We start from the raw sequence: 15,570 nt of genomic DNA, 5'->3' as shown, positions 1-15,570 counted from the left end.
TCTCCGTGGTGGTGGAGGACATTTTAATGACCTCTGGCCATTTCGAATGTGCGTCCACAGCGATTAGAAACATTGAGTCCATAAATGGACCAGCGAAATCAATGTGTACCCGTTGCCATGGAGGTGAGGGCCACTCCCATGGATGTAGCGGGGCCTGTGGTGGAGCGTTTTGGACCTTCTGGCATCCTGTGCATCTCTTGGTCATATCCTCGATTTCTTTATCGATTCCCGGCCACCACACAAACGCCCTGGCTAGGCTCTTCATTTTTACCCCTCCCAGATGACCCTCATGAAGCTAATTGTGTAATCTATCTCTCAACTTGGGTGGAATTACCACTCGGGATCCACACATCAAGGTTTCCCGGCACACTGACAGCTGTTCCCTCCTTGGCGAGAATGCTGGCAACAGTGAGTCACGATATGCTGGCCAACCCTTCACCGTCAAATCATAGACCCGAGAGAGTTTCGGGTCATTTCGGGTTTCCTTCTCAATACTTGCGTTTGTAACAGGTAAACATTCGGCTATGGTCGCATGGAATATCTCCACCAGGTCCACTGCAGGTGCTTCTTTCGCCGTAGGCAACGGTAGGCACGACAGCCCATCAGCGTTTCCATGTTGTTTCGTACCTTTGTACTCTATGTCATACTGATGTGCCCCTAGAAAAAGTAACCATCTTTACAGCCGTTGCGCCGTCATCACCGGAACGCCCTTCTTTGGGTTAAAAATTGAGACCAGGTGTTGATGATCAGTCAGTAGGGTGAATTTCTGCCTGTGCAGATAGTGATTGAACTTTTTCACCCCCCACACCAGGCTGAGGGCCTCCCTGTCAATCTGGGCGTCGTTACGCTCTGCTGACGTTAGCGAGCGCGATGCAAAGGCTATTGGCCTCTCTGAACCGTCACGGAATTTGTGTGACAGCACCGCTCCAATGCCGTATGGTGATGCATCACATGCCAACCGAATCGGTAGTGTTGGGTTGTAGTGGGCCAATACTTCTTTTGAAGTGATTTGGCATTTACATTCCTGAAAGGCACGCTTAAACTCATCACTCCATTTCCATGTTACACCAGTTTGAAGGAGGGCGTTCAGTGGGTGCAGAATTGTAGATAAATTCGGCAAGAACTTATGGCAGTAGTTCACCAACCCGAGGAATGACCTCAGTTGCGACACATTTTCTGGTGCTGGAGCCTTGACTGCAGCCTCAATCTTGTCCGGCGACTTATGCAACCCTTGCTCATCAATCATTTGGCCACAATACGAGATTTGTCTCCTGAAGAACTCGCAGTTGGGATGGTTGGCTCGTAGCCCATATTCCTGCAATCTCGTGAGCACCTGCTCATGGTTGGCAAGGTGTTCATTGTCATTATCGCCCGTAACCAGGATGTCGTCCAAATAACACTGGGTCCCCGAGATCCCTTGCAGGACTTGTTCCATTGCCCTCTGGCACATAGCCGGGGCTGATGCTACCCCAAATACCAGTCGATTGTACTGGTAAAGGCCTTTGTGAGTTTTTATCGTGAGGTATTTCCTAGATGCTTCTTCCACCTCCATTTGTAGATAAGCTTGAGCCAGGTCAATCTTTGTAAAACGTTTCCCTCCAGATAGTGAGGCGAAAATATCTTCTATCCGTGGAAGCGGATACTGTACTGTGTGCAGGACTGGGTTCACAGTCACCTTGAAGTCTCCACAGATGCGAACCCTCCTTGGCTCCCCATGCGTGCTGCTCAATGCTTTCTTCATTACAGGAACGATGGGTGTGGCCCACTCGCTCCAGTCCACCTTAGACAGCACCCCCGAACGCTCCAGACTCTCCAGTTCAGCTTCCACAGCTGGGCGTATCGCGTATGGCACCAGTCTGGCCTTGAAACATGTTGGGGTTGCGTTTTCCTCAATCTTTATGGTTGCCTTTACTCCTTTTGGAGTCCCAAGTCCTTGTTAGAATTTGTGACAGACGTCCAGGTGCGACGTCATCATCTTTTGTGTCAGTCACAGCTCGTGCCAATCCAATTGTAGTCTTCGGATCCATTCACGTCCCAATAATGGTGGTCCTCCATCTCGTAGTATATACATGTATAGTTTCTGTGTTTCCTTTCTGTTATATTCAACAGGCACCCTTATTTTTCCTCTGGGGTAGACCTTTTGCCCCGTGTATGTCTTCAATACAATGGACATGTCCTTTAAGGGTATGTCTGAGAATAGCCGCTCATAGTCTCGTCGATTCATGACAGTTAGGGGTGATCCTGTGTCCAATTCCATCTTCACTAGGGACCCTGCTATCATGAGAGTGACCCAAATGTTTCGGTGATCTTCTTTTGCGATCACGTTGTGTAACTTTAAACAACTTAGTCGCCTGCTCCTGGAGCCCTTATCACTCTCCTGATCTTCTGAACTACTATCTGTCAGTTTCTTTACTTTCCTGTACTGTTCCTTAATAGTTCTTGTCGTGTTGGTCTTCTTTCCCAACTTGCAGACTCTTGCTATATGTCCCATTTTCCCGCATTGCCTGCATATTTTGTCTTTAAAGCAGCAGTCCTTCTGCTCATGGGTTGTTCTGCCGCAGCGATAGCACTTTTCGGCTTCATACACCATTTCGTTAGCGCTGTATTCTTGTGGTTTCTGTTGTATTTCTGTAGCTCCCCGTGCTGCTGCTTCATAGGATACTGCCATGCTAAAAGCCTGTTCTAGCGTCAGGTCCTTTTTTGAAAGTAGTCGTTTCTGGGTTCAATCACTCTGGAGCCCGCAGACAAACTTATCCCATAAGGTGTCTGCCAGTCCTGCTCTGAACTGGCAGTGCTTTGATAACTTGCGTAGTTCCGTAAGATAGTCAGCATTGCTCTCATCTTTGTGCTGGTTTCTTTTATGGAACTTGAATCTTTCTGCTATCAGCAGTGGTGTAGGGCTTAGATGTTCCTGTAAGATATGAACAATCTCCTCAAAACTTTTCTCCATTGGTTCAGCTGGGGTAATTAAATTCTGCAATAGGCCGTACATACTCGCACCCATCAGATTTAATAATACCGACGCCCTCTTTCCATCAGCCACCTCCAGCCACCTCATTTGCCTTGCAGTACACTTCAATTCTTTCCACATACGTGGTCCAGTCTTCTACCTTGTTGTCGAAAGCAGTGATACTGCCACTTTTCGGCATCTTAGGCGATTTAAAATGGCGCCTCCCACGCTTTTGCTTCTTCCCCAATGGAATAAAATGGCGCCTCCCGCGCTTTTGCTTCTTCCCCAACGGGATAAAATGGCGCCTGCCGCGCTTTTGTTTCTTCCCCTTACTGCCATGCTGCTCCTAGGGTTCTTCGGGGTAATGGCAGCGACCCGTAGCGTCGGCGCATCTTGCTTTCCTTCCCCCCCGTTTAGTTTCTCTCCGCTGTCCTGTTCTCGAGCACCGACTGCGCCCTGCGCGCTCCACCCTCTCTCTCTTGTTTTCTTTTCCCGGCGACGCTGCGCGGCCCGATTTGTAGAGCCGCTCGATCGAGCTTGAGCCCGCCGCAGTCCGGAAGGGTCAGCGCGCTATCTGCTACCAGCACGATTCGCTGGAACCACAGTCTCTCCCGCAATTCTCCAAACACCGATGGATTCTTTGGGCGGTTGCCCTCGGTCGACACCCATTGCTCAGACTACGACCTTCCAGGACCTTCCTTTCAGGCGAGATCCCCGTGAGATGATGCCACACTGCAGGTGAGTTCGAACTTACTCGTCGCCACTTTAAAGTGCGCGCCTCAATAATACACGGACTTCGGGAGAACAGTTTAACAGGTACTTTACTGAACAAGAGGCAGCTTGAAACTGAAACTATGGAAGCCTGCTAGGGCCTTTTATACAGGGGTGGTCACTGCCGGTACTGCAGTCTAAGACCAGTTATTCCCTTAAAGGTACATACACAACAACAATATTGTATCTGTCATTGCAGTAGACGACACAAAGAACACACCTCAAATTATGTGGAACCAAGTGTCGAATTAGATCGAGGAACTTAAAGTAATTAATATTAGTAAAGTAAAAGTTCTGGAGAAATTAATGGGACAGAAAGCAGACAAAAACCCGGGACTTGATGGCCTACATCCTTTGGTTTTATAACAGGTGGCTGCAGAGAGTGCGTGCATTGGGTTTGATCCTCCTGAATCCACTAGATTCTAGAACGGTCCCCGTGGACTGGAAGGTAGCAAATGTGACCCCGCTGTTCAGGAAAGGAGGCAGAGAGAAAAAAGAGAACACAGAAACATAGATGATAGGAGCAGGAGCAGGTCATTCGGCCCCTCGAGCCTGCTCCGCCATTCAATGAGATCAAGGCTGATCATCCAATTTAAGTACCCTGTGCCTGCTTTCTCCCCTTTAGGCCAGTTAGCCTGACATCATTAGTAGGGAAAATGCTGGAATCCATTATTAAGGACGTGGTAGGAGGGCACTTGGAAAATCAGAAAATATGAGATGGAGACAACAATGTTTTGTGAAAGAGAAATCGTGTTTCACAAGGGAATCAGAATTTTTTGAGGGTGTAACTATTAGGGTAGACAAGGGGGAACCAGTGGATGTAGTGTATTTGGATTTTCAGAAGGCGTTCAATAAGGTGCCACACTATAGGTTGTTACAGAAGATTTGTGCTCATTGGATTGGGGGGTAATATAGTAGCGTGGATTGAGGATTGGTGAACGGACAGAATGCAGAGAGCAGGAATAAATTGGTGATTATCGGAATGGCAGGTTGCACCTTGTGGAGTGCTGAAAGATCAGTGCTTGACCCTCAGCCATTTACAATCTATATCAATTAAGTAGATGAGGGGCCGTGTGTAACATATCCAAGTTTGCTGGTGGTACAAAATCAAGTGGGCAAGGATGCTGTGAGGAGAACGCAATAGGCTGCAAAGGAATATAGACTGGTTAAGTGAGTGAGCAAGAAGTTGTCAGATGAAGTATAATGTGAAATTATCCACTTTGCTAGGAAGAATGGAAACACAGAAGATTTTATATAGTGTTGAGAAAGTAGTGAGTTTTCAGATTCAGAGTTAGTTGGATGTCCTTCTGCAAGAATCACAGGACGGTAACATTCAGCTACAGCAAGCAATTAGGAACGTAAAGGGGATTTTAGCCTTTAGAACAAGGGGTATGCAGTATGAGAGTAAGGATGTGATGCTGCAATTATTTAGGGCTTTTTTGAGAACACATCTGGAGTACTATGTACACTTTTTGTTAACCTTACCGAAGGAAGGATATAGTTGCCTTGGAGGGGGTGGAATGAATGTTCACTAGATTGATTTCTGGAAAGGGAGGGCTGGCAAATGAGGAGAAATTGAGTAGAATGTGCCTATTTTTACTGGAGTTTAGAAGAATGAGAGATGATCTCATTGAAACGTGTATAATTCTTAAAGGGCTTGACAGCGTTGATGATGAGCTGCTGTTTGCCCTGATTGGAGAGTCAAGAACTAGGGGGCAGAGTCTCAGGATAAGGGGTCGGCCATTTGGGACTGAGATGGGGAGAAATATCTTCACCCAGAGGGATTTGAATGATTAGAATTATCTAACCCAGAGGGCTGAGAATGTTCAGTCAATGAGTATATTCAAGACTGACATCGATAGATTTTAGGGCACTAAGGGAAGCATGGGACAGGGGGTAGGGCGGGAAAGTGGCATTGATGTATAAGTTCAGCCATGATCGTATTGAATGGCGGTGCAGGCTGCACAGAGCGTATCACCTACTCCTGCTCCTCTTTATTATATGGTTGTGTTCCGTGACTCACAACACACCAATTTTCAACAGGCACGGGATGATCCGGGACTGAGAGCTAACCCATTGTAAGAAGACAGAGAATGATCGAGAATGACAGTAAACCCATGTCAAGCAGATTCAGAATGTTCCGTGACTGACAGCAAACCGCTTTAAAGCAGACACGGAATGATCAAAGAATGATTCACTTAATGTGACCTGAGACAAATAAGTCGTTTGCAGCTGTCAATCAAAAAACATATGGAAGGAATATTCTACATTTACTGAACCAGAAACAGCCTTCAGTTGTCAATCAACCCTGCGCCGCCCACACCACCCGCAGCATTCAGAGAGACAGAGACTGTCAGAGAACTTCCAGCATTCAGTGCTGACCCTGTTAAACTCACCAGCTCCTCACACAGAACCCCGGTGTCATAAACACTGAGCATTTTTACTGAGCCCCTTAAAATACAGTCTATAAATTGAGAAAAGCCTCAAAGTTCATAACAATTCTGCTGAATGGCAGAAAAGTTAATAATGTTTTCACCATCACTCGGTAACCCACTTAGACATTCATTCCGCCCATAGAATAAATTATCTGCTTTAAGAATTGCTCATTTTTTCCCTCTGAGTTGAATTATTTCAGTGTCAGGAAATTAATATATTCATAAACATTTTATAAAAAAATAAATATCAAACACAAGCACGTTAACGACTGATGGCATCGCACTTTCTGCAATAAACACCCAGAGGGTGCTCTCGCATTCGCACATATACTGCAGACCGGCTAACGTGCACCGTGCATCTTAAACCAGCAGGGGTCACCAACTTGCTATTACTTATACAGCAGACCGGCTAACATGCACCGTGCACCTTATAAATGCAGGCGGCGCACATTCGCCGTTACTTTTACTGTAGACCGGCTAACGTGCACCGCGAGCATTAGATCAGCAGGGGGCGCACACTCACCGTTACTTATACGGCAGACCTGTTAACATGCACCTTGTGCATTAGACCGGCAGGAAGCACACACTATCCATTACCAATACTGCAGACCTGCTAACATGCACCGCGCACCTTAGGCCAGCAGGGGGCGCACTCTTGCCGTTACTTATACTGCAGACCTGCTAACATGCAGCGTGATCCTTAGTCCAGCAGAGGGCGCACACTCGCCGTTAATTATGCTGCAGAACGGTTTACGTGCACCGTGTTTATTAGACCAGCAGAGGGCGCACACTCACTGTTACTTATAATGCAGACTTGTTAACATGCACCGTGCACTCTAGACCAGCAGGAGGCGCACTCTTGCCGTTACTTATACCGCAGAACTGCTAACATGCACCGTGCACGTTCCACCAGCAGGAGGCGCACGCTGCCATTGCATATACTGCAGACCGGCTAACGTGCACCATGCACATAAGACCAGCAGGGGGTACACTATTGCCGTTACTTATAATGCAGTCCTGTGAACATGCACCGTGCACCCTAGACCTGCATGTTCGCTCACACTTGCCGTTACTTGTATTGCTGACCTGCAAATTTGCATCATGAGCATGCAACCTCCAGGGGCGCACACTAGCAATTGCTGATAATTTGGTCTAATAAGAAAGCTAAATATTGTGGATTCTGGCAATCTGAAATAATAAGCTGAAAATGCTGGAAATACTCAGCAGGTCAGGCAACATCCGTGGCTAATGATAAAAAGTTAACGTTTCTGGTCGATGAACTTTCATCAAAATGGGAAAAAGTTAGAGATGTAACAGGTTATAAGAACATAAGAAATAAGAGCAGGAGTGGATATTGGGCCCTTCACGCGACTCCCTAAGATCATGGCTGATCATCGATCTCGATGCCACTTTTCCGCCCGATTTCCAAACTCCTAGGTTACTCTAGAGTCCAAAAATCTATTTATTTCAGCCTTGAATATACTCAATGAATCAGCATCCACAGGCCTCTGGTGCAGAGAATTCCGAAGATTCAAAACCCTCAGATTGATGAATATCCTCCTAATCACAGTCTTAGTGGCCTCGCCCTTATCCTGAGACTATGTCACCTAGTTATAGACACTCCAGCCAAGAGAAACGACCTCTCAGCATCTAAGCTGTCATTCCCCTTCAGAATCTTGTATGTTTCAATGAGATCCCTTTAATTCTTCTAAACTCCAGAGAGTATAGGCCCATTCTACACAATCTCTCATCATAGGACAGCCCTCTCATCCCAGGAATCAATCTAGTGAACCTTCGTTGCACTGCCTCCAAGGCAAATATATCCTTCCTTAGATATGGAGAACCAAACTGTGCACTATTCTCCAGGTGTGGCCTCACCAAGGCCCTGCACAATTGTAGCAAGACGCCCTTATTCTTATATTCCAACCCCCTTGCAATAAAGGCCAGCATGCCATTTGCCTTCCTTATTGCTTGCTGTACCTGAATGCTAGCTTTCAGTGCTCCTTTCACACGGAGTCCCAAATCTCACTGAGCAACAACATTTGAAAGTTCCTCACAATTTAAAAAATATTCTGCTTCTCTAGTTTTCATACCAAAGTGAATAAACTCTCATTTCCCTACATTACTCCATCTGCCACCTTACCTGCCCACTCACTTAGCCTATCGACATCCCTTTGCAGACTCTTTGTGTTCTCCTCACTGCTCACGGTTCCAACTAGGAGGTTAGCAGTTCTGCAGTACAAGTAAATGCGATTGATTGCCCCCTGGTGGTTTAATGTACATGGTGCCTGTTAGCGGTTCCGCAGTATGAGTGCCGGCTTGTACACGGCCCCTGGTAGTATAATGTGCATGGTACATGTCTGCAGTTCCTTAGTGATTAACATTTACTTTTTTAAATTTAGTGTCCCGTATTCGCCGCTCTGAATGCGTCTCCTTTACATTGGGGGACCAAACGTTGGTCTCCACAGCAATGTGGCTCACTTTTAGTAGCCGTCTGAAATGGACTAACAAGCCACTCAGTTGTAAAAAACTGCTACGAAAACAATAAGGATAAAACCAGATGGAGCTTCCAGCATCGTCCTCGTCCCACACAGCCCAGTCGACACTGCAAATTCCTCTTCACCAGCATCTGGGGACTTGTGCCAAAATTGATAGAGCTGTCCCACAGAATAGTCAAACATCAGCCTGACATAGTGATTCTCACAGAATCATTATTTTCAGCTTTCAGCCAATGTCCCAAAATCCTCCATCACCATCGCTGTGCATGACCTATCCCACCAGCAGGGCAGACCCACCGGGGTTGGCGGCACAGTGGTGTACTCTTGGGTAGGAGAGGCTCTGGGTGTCCGCAACATTGACGTCGGACCCCATGAGCTCTCAGGGCTTCAGATCAAGCATGGGCAAGGAAACCTCCTGCTGATTACCGCCTACCGCACTTCCTCAGCTGAAAATCAATACTCCCCCATGTTGAACACCAATTGGAAGAAGCACGGTGAGTGGCTACTGCTCAGAATATACTCTGGGTGGGGGACTTCAATGTCCGTCACCAAGAGTGGTTCGGTAGCACCAGTACTGACCGAGCTGTCCGAGTCCTCAAGGACATAGCTGCCAGTCTGGGCCTGAAACAGCTGGTGTGAGGATCAACAGGAGGGAAAAACCTACTTTTCCTTGTCCTACCCAATCTACCTGTTGTGGATGCATCTCTCCATGACAGGTTTGTTAGCAGTGACCACCGCAGTTATTGTGGAGACGAAGGCCGGTCTGCACACTGAGAACACCATCCATCGTGTTGTGTGACACTAACACTGTGCTTAATGGGATAAATTGAGAACAGATCTAGCAGCTCAAAACTGGGTATTCATGAGGCGCTGTGGGCCATCAGCAGCAGAAGAATTGTATTCAGCCACAATCTGTAACTTCATGGCCCGGCATATTCCTCAATCTACCATTACCATCAGACCAGGGGCCCAAAGTTGGTTAAATTAGGAGTGTTTTCTTTATTCGTATATGGGATGTAGGCGTCGCATTTATTTTTGCCCATCTCCATTTGCCCTTGAGAAGGTGGCAATGAACCACTCCAGTCCTTGCGGTGAAGGTACTCCCACAGCGCTGTTCAGAAGGGAGTTCCAGGATTTTGACCCAGCGACGATGAAGGATCTGCGATATACTTCAAAGTCAGAATGTTGTGTGAATTGGAGGGGAACTTGGAGGTGGTGGGGTTCCCAGGCGCCTGCTGCCTTTGTACTTCTAGGTTGAAGAGGTCACTGGTTTGTGAAATGCTGCCGAAGAAGCCTTGGCGAGTTGCTGCATTGCATCTTGTGGATGGTACACACTGCAGCCACGGTACGCCAGTGGTGGAGGGACTGAATGTTTAAGGTGGTGGATGGGTTGCCAATCAATTGGGCTGCTTTGTCCTGCATGGAGCCGAGCATCTTGTGTGTTGCTGGCGCAGCACACATCCAGGCAAGTGGAGAGTGTGGAAGAGCATGTCAAGAACAGCACCAGGCGAACCTAAAAATGATGTGCCAATCTTTGGAGCTGCAACACAGGACTACATGCATGCTAAAAAGCGAAAGCAGCATTCTATAGACAGGGTGAATCAATCGCACAATCAATGGGTCATTCAAAGCTCTGCAATCCTGGCAAATCCAGCCATGAATGGTGGTGGACCATTAAACAACTAACGAGATGAGGAGGCTCCATGAATATCCCCATCCTCAATGATGATGAGCCCAGCACGTGAGTGCAAAAGACAAGGCTGAAGCGTTTGCAACCATCTTCAGCCAGAAGTGCCCAGTGGATTATCCATATCGGCCTACTCCTGAGGTCCCCAACAAAACAAATCATTTCCTCAGCCAATCCGATTTACTCCACGTGATATCCAGAAACGGCTGAGCGCGCTGGATACAGCAAAGGCTGCGGGCCCCGAAAACATCTCAGCTTTCATGCTGAAGACGTGTGCTCCAGAACTAGCCGTGCCTCAAGCCAAGCTGTTCGAGTGCAGCTACAAAACTGGCATTTATCCGACAATGTGGAAAAATGACCAGGTGCGGCACTTACTCACCAATAACCTGCTCACGGATGCACAGTTTGGGTTCCGCAAAGACCACTCGGCTCCCGACGTCACAACAGCCTCGGTCCAAACATGGACAAAGGAGCTGAATACCAGAGAGGAGGAGAGAGTGACTGCCCTTGACATCAAGGCAGCATTTCATCGAGTGTGGCATCAAGAAGCCCTAGTAATACTGAAATCAATGGGAATCAGGGGGAAAACGCACCACTGGCTGGAGTCATACCTAGCATAAAGGAATATGGTTGTGGTGGTTGAAGGGTAATCATCACAGTCCCAGGATATCGCTGCAGGAGTACCTCAGGGCAGTGTTATAGAATCATAGAAAGTTACAGCATGGAAGGTGGCCATTTCGGCCCATCGTGTCCATGCCGGCCAACATAGAACCATCCAGCCTACTCCCACATCCCAGCTCCTGGTCCATAATCTTGCAGGTCACAGCAGCCCAAGTGCACATCCAAGTACTTTTTAAACGTGATTAGCGTTTCTGCCTCTACCACCCTTTCAGGCAGTGAGTTTCAGACCCATACAACCGACTGGGTGAAGAAATTTCAACTCTAATCCGCTCTAACGCTCCCACTGATTACTTTAAATCTGTGCCCCCTGGTTGCTGACCCATCTGCTAAGGGAAATAGGTCCTTTCTTTCCAATTGATCTAGGTCGCTCATTATTTTATACACCTCAATATGATCTCCCCTCAGCCTCCTCTGTCCCAAGGACAACAAACCCAATCTTTCCTCATAGTTAAGATACTCTACTCCCGGCAACACCCTTGTAAATCTCCACTGTACCCTCTCTAGTGCAATCACATTTTTCCTGTAATGTGGTGACGAGAACTGCACTCAGTAATCTAGCTGGTGCCTAACCAGTGCTTTGTTTCGTTGAAGCATAACCCCCTTGCCCTTGTATTCTAAGCCACGATTAACAAAGTCAAGCGTTCCGTATGCCTTTTTAACCACCTTATCTACCTGGCCTGCTAACTTCAGGGATCTGTGGACATGCTCTCCAACGTCCATTTGTTTCCCTACACTACTCTGTGTCCTACCTTTTAATGTGTACTCCCTTTCCTTGTTAGCCCTCCAAAAATGCATTACCTCACACTTCTACGGATTGAATTCCATTTGTCACTGTTCTGCCGACCTGACCAATTTATTGATACCTTCCCAAAGTCTACAGCTTCCTTCTTCAGTTTCAACCACACAGCCGATTTTAGGATCATCTGCAAACTTCATAAACATACCCGCTATATTCAAGTCCAGATCATTCATATATACCACAAAAAGCAAGTGACCTAATACTCAACCCTACGGAACCCCAGGTCCTAGGCCCAACCATCTTCAGCTGCTTCATCAATGAAGTTCCCTCCAACATAAGATCAGAAATAGAGAATTTCGCTGATTACTGCACAGTATTCAGTGCCATTCACAACTCAGATAAGGAAGCAGTCCATTCCCGCAAGTAACAAGACCTGGACAACATTCAGGCTTGGGCTGATAAGTGGCAGGTAATATTCGCGCCATAGAAGTACCAAGCAATGACTATCTCCAACAAACGAGAGTGTAACCACCTCCACTTGACAGTCAACGGTATTACCATCGCCGAATGCCCCACCATCAACACCCTGGAAGTCATCATTGACCAGAAAATTAACTGGATTAGCAACATAAATAACGTGGCAGTAAGAGCAGGAGAGACGCTAGGTAGTCTATGGCGAGTCTCTCCCCTCCTGACTCCCCAAAGAGTTTCCACCATCTACAAGGCACAAGTAAGGAGTGTGATGGAATACTCTTCACTTGCCTGGATGAGTGCAGCTCCGACAGCTCTCAAGAAGCTCGACACCATTCACGACAAAGCAGCCCTCTTGATCGGCACCCCAGCCAAACCCTTAAACATTCACTCCCTCCACCACCGGCGCACTGTGGTTGAAGTGTGTACCATCTACAAGGTGTACTGCAGCAACTCGCCAAGGCTTCTTCGGCAGCACCTCCCAAACCCGCAACCTCTTTTACCTAGAAGGACAAGGGCAGCTAATGCATGGGAATATGACCAACTCCAAGTTGCCCTCCAAGTCACACACCATTCTGACTTAGAAGTATATCGCCGATCCTTCATCGTCTCTGGGTCAAAATCCTGGAAGTCCCTACCTAACAGCACTGTGGGAGCACCTTCACCACACGGACTGCAGCGGTTCAAGAAGGCGGCTCACCACCACTTTATCCAGGGCAATTAGAGATGGGCAATAAATGCTAGCCCTGCCAGTGACGCCCGCATCCCATAAACGATTAAAAATAACTCACTCTGCCAACTTCTTGCCCAATCACATAACATGTCTATATAAATTTGTAGTCTTTTTAGGTTCTCCTCACAAATTATTTTCCCACCGAGCTTTGTATCATCAACAATCCTGGAAATATTACACACGGCTCCTCATCTAATTCATTGATATAGATTGTGAATAGCTGAGGGTCAAGAACTGCCCATTCAGCACTCCACTAGTTACTCCATTATCTGACATTGCAAAAATCATCCGTTTATTCCAGCTCTCTGCTTTCTGTCAGTTAGCCAATCCCCAGTACATACTAATATATTACACCCAATACAATGAGCACTAATCCTGTGTAACAACCCCTTGTTTAGCACCTTATCGAATGACTTCCGAAAATCAAAATATACTACATCCACTGGTCCCCCCTTAGCTACCCTGCTAGTTGCACCCTCAAAAAACTGTAACAGGTGTGTCAAACACGGTTTCCCTTTCATAAAAGCGTGCTGACTCTGCCTAGTCATATTCTGATTTTCCAACTGCCTTGCTACTGCGTCCTTAATAACAGATCCTAGCATTGTTCCAACGCCTGATATCAGGATAACTGGCCTCTATTTCCCTGCTTTCTCTTTCCATCCTTTCTTGAAAAGAGGGGTAACATTTCCTGCCTTCCAAGGCAGGGGGACCGTTCTAGAATCTGGGGATTTCTGGAAGATCCAAACCATCCTCTGCTAACCGTTGCTTTATGTCAGCTGTGGCTCAGTTGGTAGCACCCTCGCATCTAAGTCAGAAAGCTGTGAATTCATAGTCGCACTCCAGAGACTTAAGGACAATAATCTCGGCTGACCCTCCAGTGCAATACTGAGGGAGTGCTGCACTGTCGGAAGTGCCGTCTTTCAAATGAGTTGTCAAACGGTTGGCCCATCTCTTTCTCTGAGTAGGATGTAAAAGTTCCCATCCAACTATTTCGAAGAAGGGGAATTATCCCCAGTGTCCTCACCAATCATCACTACAACAGATGATCTAGTTATTATCACATGGCAGTTTGTGGAAGCTTGCTGTGCGAAAATTAGCTGCTGCCTTTCCTACACTACAAGTGACTACACTTCAAAAAGTACTTCATAGGCTGTAAAGTTCTACTGCACTATATCTGCAGCCACTCCATTTAAAACCAAAGGATATAGGCCATCAGGTCAGGGGATTTGTCTGCTTTTAGTCCCATTAATTTCTCCATTACTTTTTCTTTAATAATATTAATTCCTTTAAGTTCCTCATGATCTTTAGTCCTTTTTGTTATCCACAATTTCTGGTGTATCATTTGAGCCTTATCTGTTCAGAGAGATGCAAAATAGATGTTTAACTTCCATGCAATTTTTTTGTCCCCCATTACAAATTCTGCTCTCTCGGCCTCTGAGGGACCCACGTTTACTTGCGCTAATCGTTTCATTTTTACATACTTTAAAAGCTTACAATTTGTTTTTATATTTCTTTCTAGTTGATTCTCATATTCTACTTTCTCCCCCTTTTTCAATTTCTTGACAATCCTTAGCTGAATTTTAAAAGCCTCCTAATCCATAGGATTACTATTCTTTTTGTCAACATTTTAAGACTCTGCTTTTAATCTAATACTATCCATAACATCTCTAGTTAGCCATGGTTGGAAAACTTTTCCAGTGGAGTGTTTTATTCCTCTAGGGATTTTACATTCGTTGAGAATTATGAATTATTCATTTAAATGTTTGCCATTGCTTTCTTACCATCACATCTTTTAATCCCATTTATCAATCTACGTTGGACAAGTCGCCCCTCAAATCCCTGTAATTGTATTTGTTTAAAGTATGACCCTAGCTTCTGACTTAACCACATCATTCAGAAACTTAATATGACATTTCATCATATTATGGTCACTCTTGCCCACATGGCCCTTTACGATATAATTACTAATTAACTCTATTTCATTACACAATACTAAATCTAAAATAGCAAGTTCCCCAGTTGGCTTGAAATATTGTTCTAGACAACTGTCTCGAAGCATTCCATGAACTCATCCTCCAAAACATTCTGCCAATTTTGTTTGCAGACTTTATGCAGATTATAGACCCCTTGTTTATTGCATTACCCTTGATATATGCTGCACTAATTTGCTGATTTATACACTGTGCAACAAGATGATTACAATTAGCGTTCCTATAAACTATTGTTATCTGCGCTTTGTTATGTCTTACCCCCACCCATACTGGATCTACATTCTGATTTACTGGTCTAAGTTCTTTTCTCACAACTGCCTTTATCTAATCTTCAAGCACCCGGGAATATTTTGTTCCCAAATTTGGTCACCCTGAAACCACGTCTCAGTATTGGCTACTGGATCAAACGTATTTATCGCTATTTGTATCATTAATGTATCTCTCTTGTTATGAAAGTATTGTGCATTCAGATAGAGCGCCGTTAACATTAACTGCTCTACAACCTGACTTATCTTTTGGGATTATACATTTTCCCTTACCTGAACCCTAATTAGGGATGGTTTTCCTTGGAGCAGCGAAGGTTAAGAGGTGTTCAGAATCATGAAGGTTTTGAT

The sequence above is a fragment of the Somniosus microcephalus genome, unplaced genomic scaffold, assembly GCF_052327205.1.
Source record: "Somniosus microcephalus isolate GS21.2 unplaced genomic scaffold, FLI_Smic_1.0 unresolved_chr8, whole genome shotgun sequence".
Lineage (NCBI taxonomy): Eukaryota > Metazoa > Chordata > Chondrichthyes > Squaliformes > Somniosidae > Somniosus > Somniosus microcephalus.
This window is presented reverse-complemented; position numbering follows the sequence as displayed.